General features: G+C 36.6%; 1 protein-coding gene across 10 annotated transcripts in view; it reads right to left on the minus strand.

Annotated features, from left to right (window-relative positions):
* Positions 1-20,628, minus strand: part of MAP3K1 (mitogen-activated protein kinase kinase kinase 1) — a 56,258-nt gene that overhangs the window by 22,403 nt on the left and 13,227 nt on the right. The window contains exon 2 of one of the 10 annotated variants that reach the window (XM_090132235.1): positions 20,303-20,407. The exons of 8 other annotated variants lie outside the window; for them this stretch is intronic. The gene's annotated coding sequence lies outside the window, so the exon portion shown is untranslated. Of the gene's footprint in view, positions 1-20,093; positions 20,204-20,302; positions 20,408-20,628 lie in introns of those variants that run through there. One more of the 10 variants, XM_090132240.1, reaches the window with a different exon arrangement.

The following is a 20,628-nucleotide window of genomic DNA, read 5'->3' on the forward strand; positions in this document are numbered from 1 at the left end:
CTACAGCAAAGAAAAAAATTATAGTCATACAGTTATTTTTACTTAAGTTATAATACCATACCATTCCTAAATATCGTGCCATCCTATTCTCCATCTCCTTTCAATGCACCTACTAAAACATCATTTTCAACCCTGCAGATTATTATGCAACTGTTTCAGAAGTGTTGTGATGGTTCTTGCATGCACTGACAATTCAAAACTCGTCACTTCTATTTTTAAAACGGCTTACAAAACACATATAAGTGAATACTGACAAACTTACATCCTCACTTTGTACGCTAGAATGCAGTTCACAGTGCCCCTTCCCATACATAAACACCTCCTCAAAAAAAGGGCTTGTGAAGTGATACACAGAGTATGTTTAAGCCAGACACAGAAGTCATGAAAGGCTACTACGTAAGGCTACTGCCCCTGAGTGTTGCTTTCAGTGACTAATGAGTCAAAACTGCTGCCAGTCAGCTGTAATTACAACAGAATTCACAGCAAGTTCATATCTGTAAAATGAAAGCGTAATTCATCTGGATTGTTTTTTGACCTACAGCAATGTAGTTACTTGTGATTGCAACAACACAGAAGCAAAAAAAGTTATCTCAGCCACTGAAAAAACAAACACAAGCAGTCTAGAAGATTTCCTGATTCTGTTGATCTATCTGTTAAATCACCCAGAAAACCACACTCTTAAGCAGCAGCACATGATCCCTGCCCACCTTCTTGATGTTAGCTTATTTTCATGCAAGCTTTATTAAGTCAATTCTCAGGATGAAGTTTTATTTCAAAAAATAAAGTCACAACTCAAAGAGGAAGATAGTCCTAGATAATTTAGCTGCAGTGAGAAGCAGCTGCATATTTACAACTGCTGCTTTCACACCTGCAGTCTTCAACATCTAAAATAATTAGCTGTGCAGCTAAAACTGCATTTATGTACTGCATGCCACGTGAACTACAGCACATTTCCTATGACATTCCCTGGAATCAAAAGATGTTAAAATTACAATGTCTGTCTTCATGAGCAGTGTATTATGAGGTTCATTTATTACAAATTGGACTTAGAAGAATGAGAATGTTTTATTAGTGAGAAAGAGAACCCTCTTGTTTTTTCTCCTCTTATTGTAGAGACAAAGGAAACAAAGTATTCTGAGACAGGAAATAACTCTTCCTGTTCAGTGCTGAAATGTAATAAGCAGATGGATACTGTAAACAAAATACATTTTCTTTCAAGCAGCATCTAAATCTGCCATTACTAACTGATCTTAGACACAGAACTGTGTCTAATGATTAAAGACTTAAAAGTGTTTATAAGAAGGAAAACAATCCACCAAAGAATCCACTCCCCATCCCCAAGATGGGGATGTAAGTGTGGTAAGAGTGGTAAGCCTCACATTCAAAACTAAAGCAAGTGACATACAAATTATATTTGTTTCTGCACTGAAATTATGCTACTGTTTTCAAGAAAGAGACATAAGTGATTCTTGATAAGAGAGACATCACAGCAGAAGGAAGAGTCCAAATGTGCCTAAAAGCTTAGAACAGGGAAAATACAACTGTTGTCTAATCTTACATAGGGTTGATTTCACATTTTTATTTTCATCTAATAAGTAAATAAAGTCCAATGTAAAGCTAAAACAAAATGTGAATATATACACACACACATTTATATGCGCAATACATACACATATATACCTGCAAGTTTAAAACATATAGTCTGTTTTTGTTTTTTTTTTTTTTATATGAGCTGGAGACCATTTCACTTGCACGAATACACTGCATACAAGAGAGAAAACATTACTGCAGCAGCGAAAGAATGGCACAGTATTTCATTTGTCTATATAGGCACGATTAACTTCCCAACAGATACAAAAAAAGTCTTTTAGAGGCCCTTGGATTCGAATTCATGAACAATGTAACACAACAGTGAAGGCCTCACAATCTGTACTTGTTCTCCAGAAGCAGAAGCAGCTATCTTCCTCTCATGTGACGGCTAAACCAACTGCTCTCATCTGCACAAAGACCTCTTGTGCTTTTCCGCCACGCAGGTGGGAAAGACCAACAGAGTCTGAGAGCTTTTGCTTAGCAAACTGAGATTATCTTTTGGCAGTTTACGAAGTGTTCTGGAAAGTATTCATATTTTAACTCAAGCTTGACTAATATTATCATTTAAATATTCTTACATTTTTGCATCTGTGCAGTCATAGGAAAAAAAATACTTATTTCATAAAGTCCCCTTGCATACTGCAGCACAACCTCATTTTGCAGCTTGAACTTGCAGGGTTGTTTTTTTTTTTTTCCTGTTGTTAGGTTTGAAAATAAATAAAAGAAAAACAACACAAAACCTCGTCTATTCCAGTCCAGCTGAACCTGACAGTTAACCAGTTTGTCAGTCCCCAAATCAATGCATGTTAGCACAAAATACAAACAGTAAAAAAAAAAAAACCCACACTATATACAGCACAGAGGACTTCAAGGCACAGGGTACCCTAATCTCCATATAGAAAAACCCATTCTTGAGACAAGAAAACAACGAAACCTGACTGCCAGGTGGTACTTGATTTGAATAGCTAGGACAGACAAGGGAGCAGGTCAAAAAGTAAATCTTCATTCTGCAAGAAATGTTGCTCTGGGGAGCCTGACATTTCTTGACAGTGAGATTAATGCCCTGTAAGGGAGCAGACTAATGCAACACTTGGTGCAGCACAGGAGGCAAAACTTTGTCCTTTGCTGTCATCTGGATTTTGAAGCTTTGCAAACACTAATTGAACAGTTAGATTATTAACAAGTGAATCTCTATGGATCAATGATTCAGTATTTTAACTGAAAGTATGCAATACATGCTATTCAAAACTGTTGTGAAATACACAAGTTTTACTTCTGAACGGATCAGTGAATTTCAACACTAATTCTTTACAAGTATTTTTCTTGCAAAGGGTATATATGAAAATACAAAAAACAAACCAAAAACAAACAAACAAACACACACAACCAGCTGAACTGTCACTCGAGTAAATTTTCCTGGGCTTCTCAATACTTAGAAAAGCCTTGGCTTCCCTGCTATCTTGTTTGTGAGACTTTATCCAGTAACCACATTGGACCAGATTTTCTTGTCAGCAGTAGTAGTAAAACAGGAAAGAGGTCTGGAACGAAAGATCTGTCTGCTGTATCCACAAAAGCTAAATTGCAGGGAGGGAAAAAAAAAAAAACAGGCTGCTGAGTAACTTTTTTTTTTTTATTTTAATATTTGTCTGAAGTAAGTTATCAAATGTAACTTGCTTACCAGCACAGTCAAATGATGGATAACCACAGCTGATGTAAAATATTTAAGAAAAGAAGTGGTCGTGCAGCATATCTATCAGAAAGCAATCCAAACAAAGGAAAAAATGAAGTATGGTACACTGCACTGAACTGAAAAACTTCACAAGGAATTTTTTCAACCTGACACTAAAGGACAACTGCCACAAGACACCAATAAACACACTACGTCACAGAGACTAATGAATCTGGCTTCCGAGAATAGCTATGGGGATTTCAGCCAAATGTTATCTAAGTGTGAAATTAACTTCTATTCTTCTCTTAGCGTAGCTGACAAACACAAAAGGGAAAACAATAAATAGTTTTTTTGGTGTTTTTTTTTTTCCTTTTTCCCACTATCTGCCTTGGCCTTTCCAATAGCTGTTCTCCCTTGAGAACAATACAGACTTTCTTCTTTTGGCCAACACACTGTCATCTGAAGTTCACAAGAAGAATGCATTGAGTGGTACGCTGTATCTAAGGTTTGCCTTCCTCTCACATTAGGAAGACTGTCGCTTCTTTTTGTCATTTACATGAATCACTGATGAACATTTTGCTGAGTCTCCCCTAGTCTGGTAATATTCATTACTTATTCAGTTTAATAAGACCCTCATTTCTCCTCCCCTAAATCCACTTGCCCTCAAAGGGAACTACAGCCAAGCACATCTCTGATTGACATGTCAAAAACGTGCATCTGTTGAAGACGGCATTTCACTGCCAGTAGGACACTATTTGCAACAGAACTCTACAGCTGAGCCATCAACTTCAGTGGAATCTCACAAGCCCTGATCAAGAATCAGTGATGAAGTCTCAGATCTTCAGAAGATGTCTAAAGTTACAGAGGTATGCTATCTGCCAACATTTTCTAACTTGTAGGAAGTCAAATCTATGTGTTCAGAGGACTAAAAAAATAATGGCTGGATTGCCTGTTCTGAAGCCACCTAGTCATAGGAATTATTCTGAAAACAAATCCTACAAAACAAGCCAGGAAATACTGCCTCTATTTGAAACAGATGCTTGCAACAAAGGTTATGAAATGGGCTTCTCTTCTGCAGGCCTCCTAAGATAGCCACCGACTTCTGATGTGAACATGAGAAGCTCAAAGGTCTCTCATCCCTTCTGCAGTTATTCAATCTCACAATACCAACTCAAACACTCAGTATACATATGCTGTGCTAATTTCAAGATATAAAAATAGCACTTCTATTACATTATCTCCGAAACTTTTTGCTTTCATACCAGTGGGTTTGCAGAGCAAATTTAGTTTCTATACAACAAAAACCTTATTCCATGACTGAACACAATTTCTAGAACCTACATGAGAAACACACAATTATTTATACTGATCAAGATGCAAGGCCACTAAATTGTGCAGCTTAATTCTTTACTTGAAAGTAGACACTTTGACATAATTACACAACAAACTCCAGATACTCAGCGAGGAAGATCCAGTTCATGCCTAGTTCATGTTGAGGAAGCAAAAGAGAACCATGGAATCATAGAATGGTTTAAGATGGAGTGAGTCCTGCACAACATATTAGCAGGCTTTACTCCAGAAACTGCAGATACATTGAGAGCAAAGATCATAATATGAATGCTTACAGACAGTCAGCTATGCAATTGACTCAGCTATATATGGTTATAAGTTTGCAAGTGTGGAGTATGAGAAAGGGGTTCTCCCCTATGTTGGTTCTACAGAGCCTCTCTTGCTGAATACGATCAGTATTTGCCCATCACCTAACTCAACTCCACTTTTAACAATCAGATTATTTACTCATGTTACAGTTTAATCTCTTAAACACTAAAGTGAACTTCAGCTTCAAATTATTTAAATCATACTCTAACCAAGAAATGCATTTGGTGAAATGTAAGTGGTCAGGACATAGAAAACATCAGGTCAGAACATGTATAGTCCTTGTTGATGTAGAAGTCTGACATCATTAGCAGAAAGATGGATGGCACAAAGGTATGAAAACTGAAAACAGACATCAACGCAAAGTTCTCAATGCAGATCATTTATTACATGTCCATTAATGAAGTTCATGGGAACATTCACTCTGTTCTGAGTTCATATTGGTCTACTTTGGAGCTGAAATTGCTTATTGCGGTTTTGATGGCTATCCCATGCATTCTGTACAAAGAATTCCCTGGACAACCTGACATCCCTACCTGCAGTAGACAACAAAATCTGACATTTTAAAGAAAAGTTATACTTCAAATCAGCTTAAGATAATAGGGGTAGGAAAATAATACATTCCCACCTCCAAATGTTTGGGGGAAATAAAGCATACATGTAAGTAACTTGGATAGGATGAGCTGATTTTTCCAAAGATATAATATATTAAATCATTTCTAAAGGAGTTATAAACAAGAAAGGGCATTCAGACCATTCTGGCACAGCAAAATTATCAGATGGTATCAGCTATCCCAAGATTTTGCTACAGTGAGAATTTTAAAGTTTTCTCAGCAAAAGAAGATCATAAAAATAAATCATGTGAGACAGCAAATAATTAAAAAAAAAAAAGCATGTAGATGTGTTATATCTAGCAAAGAACTGTAACAGTCTAATTTTTGTAAGTCTTAATGACTAGTTAGGCTTACTGTGAATGGTAAGCAAGGCAAGTAGAGAATTGAAGAAAAACAACAAATCTTCAAATGACTTTAAGCTAAGTTCATAAAGTTAAAAAACCTAACTCAGGCCTTGAAGGGAGGCAGTATACTTTGAAAGACTTGAATAACTTCACTCTTGGTTTGGTTTTTTTTTCCATGAAGAAAAATCTGAACTCCATGATTCCAGAGCAAAAATGAGGTTTCTATCCAGAGTCGTATTTGTTTCAGGGTTACATGCTCCTGGCAATTGTAACAAATTGTTATCTAGTAGTTGGACTAACGCAGTATTTGGGAGGCATGAAGAACTCCATTATGCTAATCATCCCAGTTTACTTTCGTATTTACATATCTGTCCTGTGTCTGCTTTGGTTTCTTGATATTCATCTATTTCAAGCTTATGCTCTTGTCTGTGTAGAATATGGACAAGAAATACAAAAAGAGAAGAAAAAACATGAGTTACACTGGCATTACTATCACTGAGTTGGTTTCTATTTACACAAGAATTCAGTATTAATAAGCCGTATTAAATAAGTCCTAAAACTTGCCAAGAAATGCCTGTATTACCGATATTCACCATCAGAGGCTATTCAAATGTCCTTGTCCTGCAAAGACTTGTGCATGCACTGAACTTTCCTCCAATATCCAAAGCACACCAGACAGTTCTACATATTTCTGACTCTGGCATAAAAAGCTTTCCCGGGATACAGAAGTAAAGTACAAAATTCCCTGCCAGTTTATTCTGAGTAACTGCTAGGTGAAGAAACACTACCGTGTCTGTGGAAACTAAACACCCTTATGCTCAATCCATCACAGACCGCTTATTTCTGATCAGCAGAAAGTCACAGGTAAAATGTGCTCCTACCATGAAGACTGAGGATCTTCAGTTCTGAAACTCCTGCATGCTCTACAAAATACTACGTGCTATATGAGAAGAGCACTACCGTGCTATGCAATAGGGAGGGGCAATTTGGGGATGTCTGTCAACTAGTCTAGACACAGGCCAAGCACACAGTAACTACACCCACTCTAACAATGGCAGCTGCTATTAAAAATGTTTATTTTTGTAAGATAACAACAAGTGAGCATGACAAAAAATGACCGGAAAAGGCATTCAAAGCTTCTGCAAGCTTGTGGCTAAAAACAGCTATGGTCTCTAACTCCTCAGCTTCTTTAAAATCCAGAATATAAAAAGAAAATAAGAACATGAATATTACCAGATGATGGACGACAATACTTAGCAAGGTTAACTCAAGCAACTGAAATAAAGAAAAGATTAATAACCAAATACACCTATGACAATATATCAAGGAAGCCAATTATGGGACAGCAAGTACTTGGACCAATCCCTACCAAAAACATACTGCTTTTTCTTATCCTCAATGCATTTCTGACAGAGGTTTTTATTTAGAAACTTTGCTATTAAAAATGGCATAGGAATGCAATTTATTTATGTTTTTAATTTTTAGTATGCATACTTCTTTAGAAATATAATTCTTGAGAGTAAATAACATGCTGTCAGAGTTAAAAAATGCAGTGAGTTCACATCCCTTCCACAAGGGCTTGCACAAATGGGTATCTTCACTATTTGCTTAAAAATTGACAAAAATTGCCAAAGCATTCATAAAGCAGCATGAAAGCATACCACTATAGAAACATCATTTTACAATGGTTCCAGCAACTTGAGGAGCAACACAATGATCCATATAGGAAAACTTGATCAGAAAGGCCCTATAAGCAGCTTTCAGAAGAGCCACTCCCTTCCAGGATGCCAAACACAATACAACTTCTTGCAAGTTAAGCACCTGGGAAAAACTTTCACAAATGATGGGCACTTTGCTATAGAAGTAACATTACATACATCTAGAAAGATGTATGAGCCCAGATATACATTGCACTTACGAAAATCACATTAACAGATGAAGAATAATCTAGCTCCCTGAAGACATACTATGCAGCAGTAACTAGAAACAGTTCTAAATACTCAGAGAAATTGAGAGAGGATTTAAGAAGTCAGAGGAATGAAACAACATTAGTAAATGCAGCAAGCACAATTTCTTTTTATCTAGCTAAATGTATATGGTTCTACTACATCTATTTTCATGACAAAGCATTAGTACTTGACATAAAAGTGTAATGCCTTTGTTTAAAAGGAGATATTAGTCGGATTTGTATAAGTAAAAATGCCCTCATTACCTTCAGGTTCAGGTTAAGACAGTGACTTTCAATGGATAACTGCCAACATTCAGCAAGTTTTGTGGGCAATCAAGTGCCTCATCATCCCTTTGCTTCCTCACTCCCTGCTCAGTAAACAAACAAACAAACAAAAAAACAAAGAGAAAAAGCAAGCCTACATGTGCTGCAAGAAGTCAAACAACAGGTTGGGCTCAAGCAATGATCTGAGCTGCGCGGTACTGTCTTCAGTTCTGCCTGTCTACCAGAAAACACTTTGGCTGCTTCTCAGCTTCTCACTTCTTGCTTTTCTTTTTGAAACTAACAGCAATTTCTAATTTAAAGATGGTTTTTTTCAGGATTTCCATGCCTTCCAGCTTCAAGAAATCTTTCCATCAACAGTGAGTAGAGTGTTCACTTTGTAAGATCTTATGAAGGATCACCACTCTGATTAAGCCACCACACTATTTCGAACACTGAAAACAATTCTGTAGCTAAGGAAGTACAGAAATACATGACCAATACGACAACATAAACCACAGTGTGGAACAAAAAGCTGCCTCCCAGCTGCTACATTACCAAATATTCTGGTGTATATATCTACATGAAAGCTGGATCAGATCTGTCTGTAATTTCATCTTTTAAGGCGAATTTTATGGCGATAAAATATACTGAAAATAATACTGTTGTAAAGTAAGTAATAAACTTTAGATTGTGACCTCTGCAGATACATTTGGCAGAACCATGAGCAATTTCTTATGGCTACCCAAATAACTCTTTGAATAGGAATGGAGGAAAGTATTCCAGAACTGAAGAGTATCGGCAGTGACTCAAATTTTCAGATACTTTACTGTTAAGTAAAATCAGCGTAGCTGAATTTATAGATGTTACCTTTTCACTGATTCCAAAGAAAGAGCTGTGAAAAACATGAAGTTTTTAAACAAGCAGGCAAGCAAAAAACATAGGTTCTCTGGACATACAAGAGCATTCAGAAAACTGTATAACTGGAAAAAAGTCAAATAATTGGAAGTAATATTTTTGACAGAAATCTCAAAAACACTTATTTAACCTGCAGCATTCATGTAGGTTTTTTTTGAAACTGATACTAATTTACAGCAGTAAGGTGACTTATACGGAAACTTTTTCATACAGCCTAACCCACAAGTGAACAAAAGAAATGACTATTCTATCTTAGAAAAAGAAGCTGAAACTATATTCAACTATAACTAAAAAAAAAAAAAAAAAGCATTTACTTGCTTATTGAGAGAACTGAGAACTGTTTATAAGATGAGCGAGGGTATTTTCAGTGAGATGCACATCAAGTATATAAGACACTTGGAGCACTAGCATAGAAATATTTGTGAGATTCTTATCTCAGATTACCTGCCCATAAACTCATATATAGAGTATGACAGACTGTTTTCAACCATTCTGTAAGCAACCTCATATTTTAAAAGATTCACAGAGCATTATTCCATCTTAGAATGAAACCTCATATCTTAAGTTTCAGGAGATCCCAATTCATTAGTACTAGAAAAGATACTCAGGGCAAGTGATGACTGCATGTATGTCTTCAGCATACTTTTTTTCCATTTTGTTGCTGTACTGTCACATATCTTTGGCCTCCACTACAAATGCATAAATGCTTTCATTATAATTGCCTTTGTCAGCTTTTTATTACATTTACCTTCTCTTCTCATAACATTTACTACTTCATACCTATATTTGTATTTATGATCCAGTCACATAACTTCAATAGAAGAGATATTTTATTTTGGACAATTAACAATACAAAATCAATTTTAACTGGCAAGTAAAATTAGGATATTAGACAGGTGTAAACTGGGATAATCCAATAAACGTTCTTCCTTTCCCATTCATGCTGCTATGGGCTGATGACAGCCTCCGTGCTGGTAGACACACATGGGGACAGTGATATCTTAAGCAAGACTGCCTACTAGTGCCCACAGTCATACTCCCACAGTATTGATACTCCACAGTATGACACTCCCAAACTTCTGATACAGCAGTAAAATAAAATCTCCATATTCAGAATTTCTCAAATCACCATTTACATCCCTGCAGAACATCTTTCGGGAATGTACTTTCTTTGTCCATTCTGAAATACTGTCAGCTATCCAGTGGATTTATTATGTCCTGTGTTTAATGTGCTTGGTTCAACAGTTCACATCTGTGAGCATAATATCAGGGCTTCATACTGAATTGAGAAAAGCGTCCACATTGAAAAAAATATATTGCAAAGACATTTAGTCAGAAATCAACTGTCAGCATTCAAGCTAATATCCAACATGTTTTTGCTTACTTATCAATTATCATTTAAGACCAGTGACATTATTGGGAACAAACTGATTTTAAGAATGGCCATGCAGCCAACCCATGATAAGGTATGGATAAGAAATAGCTACAAACCACAGCGTACTCAAACATTACTTCAGCTGTGACAGCAGCATTCAGTGAAGTAGCCAAGTCCACAACATCAAAGAAAAGGTACAAACACAGATGTGCTTTCAGATTTTTAAACAGCTCTTACACATAGCTCCCCCTACCTCACATCTATCTTTTTCTTGGCATCAAAGGAAAAAAAAAAAGGCATTTTCCATCAATAAGTAGGTTAGTACACTAATAGCAGGAGTTTTGCTTCTGTGGTTCATTTTGCTCATTTGTATTTGACATTTGAAGCCTTTAGCACACATGTCCACTGTCAACAATAACTCAACTGGAAACACATCTTCATTCCTATTATAATTTTTCCACAATTTGTGCCTCCCTAAAAAACAGCCTTCTCAATTACTGTCCTCATGGAATCGTGTGATAAAGATGTAAAGTCAAATTACAGATATTCTTGCACTGTACTTAAAACGGCTTTAGAGAAACTTGGATCCTGACATTTTATTCAAATTATCCCTGCATGCTTTTATCCTTATAAAGCATTGGTTTTGACTTTCAGTTTCACATGCACTGTCTTTTTGATTTTTTTTTTTACTTTTTATTTTTAAAGCAGCAACTTACAGGGCAAGTTAAAGCTATATGCAATGGGTAAGCTGACCATGTCAGTCTCTGTATGATGCATGTTTTGTTTACCCAGGGATCATGAAGAAGCATGCCTGCTACACAAAGTTCTGTGTAAAGGCCAGCATCTTCTTACTCTGCCAAGCTCCCAAGCAAGACAGAAGAATCAGAGATGCTGCTGCAAGCTGTATCATACACTGTGTGTATCCCTCCTGATGAACAGACTTTAACACAAACAACACACTAATAAACAGATACATTCTGTTTATTCTATGTGGCTCATAGAATGCCCACATATTCAACTTTAATGCTACAGCACTGCAACCGCACAGGATTTCAGGGAGTTTGAATACAATTAACACACAATCAATGCTACAAATACTATTTATAGAAGGACAAAAGATAAGAAAATTGTGTATTGCTTACAGCCACACATACGTGGTGTGGAGGGAAATACCACTGCAGTCTTTGCATGACCTCCTCTTAGGGAAGTTAGCCAATGCTATGGGTCCCTGCTTCTGTGAAATGCCTTAATGAAATGACAAAATACAGCTGCAGTGGAGCCCATCAGGCACTCAGAGGGATGAGGAGTGCTCTGCTCCCATTTCCAGGTATGGGGCTCTGTTGGGGTGATACACTGCAGGCAGACAGCTTAGTACAGGAAAGTAGATTTCAAAGAGAATCTTCAATTGATAACTCCTTCCTACACAGTTCAGTTCAAGAAAACTACTTTCCTGATGACAGTTTTTAAATTTGATTTCATAAAGATCAATTTATTAAGAAACTATTAATGTACAGTTTAAGAATAATCTCTGCATAACTCACATTTTAAGGAATCTGTCATTCATAGCTTCACCAAAAATGTAATATTTTCCCTACTCACTATGTTAGAAAACACAAAAATAGTTGAATAGAAATACTGAATTCTAACTCTGCCTCTAAAATAAAATGGACATTTGTAATATTCCAACTAATGGATCTTACAACAAAAGGGAAATCAGACAAGTCCATCTGTACTTCAGCAGATGAACAAAATAACAGTCAGCTATGACCTTTAAACAGAATTGGCTTAAACAAAACGTGTATTTAGTGGCTGCATGCACCACTGGGGACTGAGATGATCTGGATTGGTAAATTCTCATTTGTAGTGAAATGTTATTGGCAGACTCAAATAGCAAGATCAATTCCATCACATTTGCTTCATCTTAGATTTGATTTTATTTCATCTCACTTTAATATCCTAACCAAGGGACCTACATTTCATCTTTTATCACTCCCATATCTGCCATTCCATATACACTGAAGACAATACACTGTTGCTATGGGTACTCCAGGTTTTTCAGTTTAGTTACAGATCTCAATGTCAGCCACAATTTACAAAACTTTGAAGCATTTAAGATGCTTTTAAATACAGAAAACAACAAGAGTATTTTTTTTTAAAGATCTGACAGTAGAGTGTCCATAAAATACTGTATATAAGTAGGATCTTTGCTGCTAGAAATTTGCTGCTCAAATATCTGCCAGAATAAATCACGTACCAAAGCTAGAATGAGAGCGATAACAACCTTGGAAACATACCAGGTAATTAAATATCTAGGCTCAGAATAAACACAGGTTGAAGGGGTCTGAAGCCATCCTAACACAGGTGGGTAACTTGTGAAAATCACTCTGTACATCATCTTCTCAACAGCAATGCCAGTTTAAGCACTTATTTCTCCTCATCTCAATTATTCATTTATATTCCTTTCCACTACTGTGGATAAAACTTCAAAAAACACTAGAACTTGAAGATAGAGTGGGAAAAGGAAAAATTATAGCACTGAACATGATTTGCTCTCCTAGGTAATTTATCATAGTCCTGTAAATATTTCCCAGGAAAACAAACAATGTTATTCCCGATCAACAAGCTTCAGTCATACCTGCAGATACAATCTCTTGTTCTTCTGTTTTCACATAGTATATACACGTTGTGATACACTTTCTAGGAGATAACATGCCTCAAACACAGCAACTGAATTTAGCAAATTGGAGAACATTCTTCTCATTGGATGGAGAAAGTTTTATTACTATAGTGCAACTGTAAAAACAGGTATAACAGCCCCTCCCAAAAACTGAGCTTTCAACCTGTCTTAATTGCACAAGACAGCAGGATTGCAAGCTGCAGTCAGGAAGTTAGGTGTATTCTAAGACAATACTACAAGAAAGACACTGAGGCTCTGCAGTGTGAAAAACATTCTGAAAGCAGTTACATGATTTATTATTTATTTATTTCTTACTTTTCTATTCAAGAGGTCACCCCTAAAAATATCTCTTTCCTTTGCTCAATGCAAGGAAAGAACTGTAGGAAGAACTCCTTTTCAGGGCAGAAAGGAAGCATGATAGTATGATCTGAAGACAAACATAGGAATCTACATACATGCTATTATAGCTACTGCAAATTCACAGGGCTTACAGCTGCAGCCTCTGACTTCACAGAGCCTCCCATGAGAGCATTTTTATTAAGACCATTCTATAAGATCCAACAAAGTCCCTCAGCCAAATATCCTACATCAAAGAGCAGCTACCTGTGCACAGCGCGCTAAAATCACAAAAATTTGGAGCAATCCTCCCCACCAATTCTTCCTCCCTTTTACCAACAATTGGTGGTTCCAGAGGGGAATCAGAGGAGGATGCCTCTGCATGAGTTTGCCCAGTTGATCTCTGATCTGCTGTAAACTTTGACCTCCTTGTCTGTATGTTGGCTGTATGCTAAAAACCCACAGCATGTCACATGTAGAGACCCAAGATGTTAAAAAAAGATTAAGCTGACCTCAGAGGGGAAAAAAAGGTTTACTTAGCATACCATAAAACACAAAGATTGTTGTTAGCCAAGATTAATTGTAGTACATAAAGATATGTTAGATACATACACACACTGTTTATTTCATGCAGTTTATACAATGGTTTGCATATAACTGAAGGCTGAAGAACAAACCCCACAGACAGAAAACAGAAAATGGAAGATGTGCAGATGCAGTAACTTGAATTCCCACATACACATGCACTTTAGCTCCCAAGTAGCTCTGGGGAGGAAAACACAAGCTATGGGCTTTGCTTTCCTCAATGCTCAAACATACCAGAAAAGCTACTGAGCACAAATACATTTAACCTACAAAACAAACAAACAAACAAACCGGAAACAAAGAACCAACTACCCCAAAACAACAACAAATAGAACCAACCCACAACATAGTTAACTCAGTGGAGTTGGTAGTTCTCCACACTATATTACCAGAAGCCATACAGATAGCACTACCCAGAAATATGTATATATACCTGACCACCTTCGTTTTCCTCCAAGCTTTTTTCCCTGTAAAGTAGAGGTGGATGAAGAGACACATACTACTTAAGGTTAGGACATCTCATATATTCTGAATCCAATGAATGTTTCACTCAACAGACCAAACTCGCAGTGAGGGATTCTCCTTACCTTTTGGGGAGCAAATATTTACAGCTCAAAGCAGCAGAGCAAGGAAAGCAAGTTTTAGTTCATGAAGGTTTTTCTCTATGGTAACTACACTACAGAGCTTCAGAAGAAGGTCCGATTGCTCCATGGCTTCTGAAAAGATGTCACACTTGAACTAATCAGAAGATGTGTATTTTTGATAGCTGATGGGAGTTTCTAAGTATTCTACACTTTTAAGCCAGTTAAACCAGTTTCCTTACAAATGTTAAAACTAGAAGAGAGACACCATGGGTTTTTCCCTTGGAACACGTTCTTAGGGATTTTAGCAGTTCCTGCTGTAGGCATTGAAGTTACTGACAAAGCGCAAGAGCCCTGTAATTTCCTGCTTTGCAAAACTATCTAAACTATTAAGTCACTTTCTCAACATGTAATAGGCTGACAGGAATAGATTAATGTACCTGGATGTTGATACTGTTTCATTATCACACTGAAAATGGTACCACAACTATGAAGGAAAGCTTACATCAGAATTAAAGATAAACAAAAACATAATCAAAATTCCTGAAAGCATAAATAACAAAAAGCAGTCTCTTCCCAAGGCCTGAACAGAATGGATTAAATGCATCTTTCTTGGTGAATGTCAATTCTCTCTGTGAAACATAAATACTGAAAGGACAAACGCAGAAGTTTTGATACACCTACGAAAGTTGTATTTCATATACAGAAAGCATGAAGACAAATTTACTAGTGGAAGTTAACGAAGGCTTTGGAAGGAATTCCCTTCTTGTGGAAGTGGGAAATGAAAACTCATTGTGCAGGAGTCAGCTGCACGCATTCAAATTCTCCTAACTAAGAAAAACCCCCTCTCTTTCCTGTGTAACACAAGATCTCAGCTCATGGCAGGCAGAAATCTGGGAAGCAGTCATTATTTTTAACGGCTGCCCTGATGCCTGAGCACATTTTATGCAGTAATGCTCTTTCTATGGATTCTTACATTCAAACTACAACAACAGAAAACAAAACAACGAAGTGGTTGGTTTGGACAATGCAGAAATACAGCTGTTTGTTTTAACTATAAGAAGGGAAATGTGTGTGACAAACAGCATTATGTGACTTTTACACTGAATTGTTATGAACAGCAAGGTACACAGCTGACTCGAAGTACAAACCAATTTAATAAAGTTAATACATATGATCAGCACAGACCTGCGTTTTGCAATATGGCACGATCTGCTGCACTCCAGCTTCTCCTTGAAGACCTGCTTAAGTGATGAACAGTTTACTACAGCAGAGATATTAAGAATAATGCAGAAAATATTAGGATGGAGATCAGCAGTTTGTTTTCTCTTACAGAGTACATTCAAAAGAATGTAAAAAGTGTTCTTTACAGTAAGCCTTCAGTCCCCTTGCATCAACTCCATGGCAAACTCAACAGGAACTAAAAGATTCAGCTGCATGAGGAGAGCTCAAAGTACAAGGCACTTCTTGTCTGCAGTTTATCTTGTGAGACTTAGAGTGTTTGTGTTTTTTTCTTCTTAATAGCTCATTTAGGAACAAGAAATTCAGATCTGCTTTTTTTCTTTTTCAGGGGAGGGGAATGACTTATTTCACTGTTCATAAAATGCAAACGTTTATCTTATAAAACTATCCTCTTTACAAAAGAAATCTAGTGTCCAAAGCATTCAGACGAAAGTGCCAAAGGAAAACATTAGCTTAGCTAAGAGATGTGAGTTACAGTGCAAGGAGCAGCAGGCTTCCATTTGCTAACCACCACCTTCAGGTTCACTGGACACCACATCCAAAGCAAACTACCCACACTGATCCCCAGCTCCCCACCCTCATTCCGAGACCCCATAAGCAAACAGAAGCATTCACATCTACATAACAGCATCAACTTAAATTCAATGTTATCACAAACAAACGCAGGATGAAATTTAGCCAAAGCAACAAAAACAGTGATCAATACGATAAATTATCTTGGTTTCATTTCCTTCAGCACTACACAAACTGATTTCTTCATCAAAAGCAAGGCTTGTAATGTAAAACATGTATAAAACTTGTAATGAAATCAAAAGACAGAGCTATCCTAGTATGCCCTGCAAAGCAATTAAGCAATTTTCTAAGCAAACAATTAACAATGAATATGGAAAAATATCAGAGAAAATTAAAGGAAATCAGTCCAGCATTTGAATTTTTGTTCAAAATCCTATACAGATTCTTGCTCTGCATGTTATTCCATGAAAGTGTACCCAAACTTTCTAACTTACATTAGGTTATAATAAATGGTCTTCAAATTATTGAACTATCTTGTTATTGTCACTAATTCCATAGATATGCATGCCCACACTGGATGGTAAGCTTTGTGCTTGTTAATACACAGTGAAATAAGCTAACTTGGAGATGGAAGCACTGAATCTTTTTTTTTTTTTGTGAAGTTAATTGCCAATACAGGCATGTATGCCATCCTATCATCATTCTTACAACTTTATTTAGTCCCCTGAGCTGGAGCTGAACCACACGGCCATATTTCACTCGTGAAAACAATCCACTCCATAGGTTTAAAAGACACCCTTACTTAACTAGCCTGAAGTTTTCTTGATAGATATGAACTACGTCACTGCTCAGGAACAAGAGACCCACACTGATTCCTCCCCAGCCCTTTTGACTGCAATTAAACTTTTCAAAGATTAAAAAAAGAGGAACTACAATGCTGAATCCACTGAGCAATGGAAATTAAAAACTGTTTTTCTTTCCCATTTTTCTTTTTAACCATTACTCTTTAAAAGTGGCCTCTAGATTTCTCACTTAATGGCAAATGCTGTGTGTCTTCGTGCTTGTATAACCAGGACACCTTTCTAACTCAGACATGAAATACAGTGCAAATGCTATCGGATCAAAGTCACATAGCAACCTGCAGGCTAAGAGTTCTACATCTGTAATGAAAGCAAACTATGATCCTGCAATTTCTCCAACTCTAAAAATTTAAGAACTCATCCCAGAAAAAGAAATAAACCCAGATACTTTATAACATCTCCTGGCAGCAGATACTATTAAAAATATTTTCAAGGGTAAGGGATTAAAAATGACAAGTACTAAGCCTAGAAATCAGTAGAATTAAGGAAAAAAAAAGATTTTTTTTTTTACTCTCACATTTCAAAATAGTAAAGATGGATTCCATCTACGGGCTTCACTTATTAGAGGGAAGTTTTCAGTTTATTCTGACTACATTCAGAAAATAAGATTTAATTACTATACATCTTGCAACTACAGAATTAATTTAAAAAATTATTCCTTGAGGGTCTGTACTTTCAGTTAAAAGGAAACAGGAAAAACACTATCTTCTAAAATCTAATACAGATTCTAATTACGGAAATATCTATCCTCAACTTTTACCTTACTGTTTCACATAATGAAGAATAACCGATGGAACACACTTGAAACATGTGCCTACAATAAAGGCAAAAAGAGAATAGGGCATAAAGGACAATGCTGATCTAGCTTCAGAGTTTCAGTAAAGCCAAGACCTTTTTCTTTCTCTCTCCACATCCCGCTGTCAGAAACAAACTCATAACTGCATAGTATATGTTCAGAGGCTGTCTGTGAAACCACCTTCTCATACAGGAAGTACAGAAGCCTGGTAATTTGTAGATTTTGACATTTCACTTTGTTAGTATGCTGAAAGAGTTCCTACCTACTTCATAACATAAAATTCATGAAATAATTCATTTTCTGTACTGCTGTTGTAAGAGGATTTTCTAAAGCTGGTGCACATGCTCCTGCAGTAGGTTTCTGTTTCCATTTAATAACAAATTATCATGAAAACTCCTAGTAGTTTAAATATCATGGTATCATAAAACAAGAAAGACTGAGAAAAATCAGTGCTTCTAGGTGCCTCTTAGTCTGCCTTCTGAAATTACTCTGATTAATCTTAACTCAGTGAAATTAAACTAATGCTGATTGAATCTTGTATGTCTGTTCAAAGCCATGTTATAACTTTTTAATAATCTGGCCAGTGAACAAAAAGCTATCTAGTCCCTTTCCAAATACAGAAGGTTAGCAGAAGGCATCTCAAGCAAGTTATGCATTTTGAGACAAGTAGAATTCTGGCATTATTCTTGGAAGGCTCTTAATCACTTCCAACTTCAAATTCAATGCAAGCGCAATAATTTTCTTAGAACTGAGTGCACAAAAATCCAGAATAAACTGTGTCACTTCAATGGAACTGGTTGACAGTCTTCAGGAGATTTGTTCCTCAGCAGCACCAACAGCTTTTGAAATTTATATCAGGTTTTAGTAACTAATTGTACGATTCAGATGTACTTGAAATCTAAACTTCACTTCTGCATAAGCAATTCTAAACAGGGCTCAAAAAACAAAACACAGGAAAATGCATTCATCTCAAGAAAAACATATAGCTCAATTATCAGCAATAGAACTACAGAACTATAAATCTAAGTTCAAACCAAATTTGTAAATTGAGCAATTTATTTTGCATGAGCCTTTAGCCACATCCTTGATTGTCATCTTCCAGAATGACACTCACCTTTACAGTACTGGTGTGGGGAAGAACATGACAGTTAGTTGGCAAAAAGCTGAGATATTGAGTAGATGACACTACAGTGAACAAAAATCCAACTGGATACAAATAAAATGAAACAAGGAGCATTAACTCATAGAAGTTATATTTATTAGGGAGTAATGTGAAAGCAAAACATTTTTATCACTTCTTAGGGAGAAGAAATACTGTGCACCTCCACCATTACCGAAACAATAAATCTCTGTTACAAAGAGTTACTTTCACAACATCCAGCTCACTCTTCCCTTAAGTCAACACCCAGATTTTAGTGGCCAGAGGCAAACAGCCATAGCTATTTTACTGAAGAGAAAATGGAGATAAGAGCTACATATTTTCAAGAACATGCACTCTTGTTTGGAAAGACCAAGTTTTCAGATTTGCCTTATAAGCTTTCCTCTAAAAGTTTCATAAGCATTTCTTGCGGGAATACAACTGAAGTATCTCAGTGCGTAGCATGTTGCTCACTCTTGGACAAGCTCTGTGAGAACCCGTGTAAAAATCAGTAGCAGACAGAAGATTAGAAGATACGAAATTAGCCAGAAAGCTTCTTTAATACATGTCACACAGACACTTCCACAGTATAAGAGAAGACTTATTAGGTAGTTATCTATTACACTTCCTTAACAAACGTCAACTAAAACCTTAAATTAACTTTAGTGCAACCACTCCGAAAGAAAACAGCAAAGACTAAAAATCTATTTTAGCTGTTCTCATTCCAAAGTTACACACTGTGGAGCATTATCACATTTAAATTATATTTTAAAATGCAATGCTGTTTCATGTTCCACTGAAATCAAACTGGTTATTAATATCACTCTTTGAGGCAAGTTTTCCAAACAGAGAGAGGGGGAGAGAGAGAGAGAGAGAGAGAGAGAGAGAGATCACTAGTGGTTCTGCCATGGTTTTCAGTGGTGCCACAGGTACATAACATATTAACCCTGGAATAGAGAACAAAAATTTTGAACATGAATTGTTCATTACCTGTTGAAACAACGTAAAAGCCTATGAGATGTTATGCAGATGGTTCTTCTCTGCTGTTACAATTATGAAGTATACTATCTGATTTTTGGGGGAGAGAAAGAAAGAAATTAATACCAACAACTGAATCTGAAGTAATTTCCAGAGGTGCCACAAAGACAGTTTTTACTCGGCTGTGCTTCAGCATATGAAAGGATAAAGAAGCAACAAACCAAACAGGCGATTACGGAGCGCTCTGGGATGTTGGCAGCTGTACTACTGTAGTCCTGTCTGTGACCACCCTGCTGTGTTATGACTCCTCCGAAAGGGCTTTCAACCTTAGAGTTAAAAAAAACAACTCATGTTAACATGATATATCAAGAAATTTACCCCATCATTTGTCTAAGGCTCTTATTAGAATGTCGTTACTCATTTTCTATACTTTGCCACAAAATAAAAGTTCTATGTCAGAAGAACAAAGGAAGTGCAAAAAAGTTAACACCTCTTACAACTTTGGAAGGAGCTTTAGTATTAAGCAACTACAGGAAGAATATTGTTA

Source organism: Phasianus colchicus, chromosome Z, assembly GCF_987193195.1.
Source record: "Phasianus colchicus chromosome Z, bPhaCol1.hap1.1, whole genome shotgun sequence".
Classification (NCBI taxonomy): domain Eukaryota; kingdom Metazoa; phylum Chordata; class Aves; order Galliformes; family Phasianidae; genus Phasianus; species Phasianus colchicus.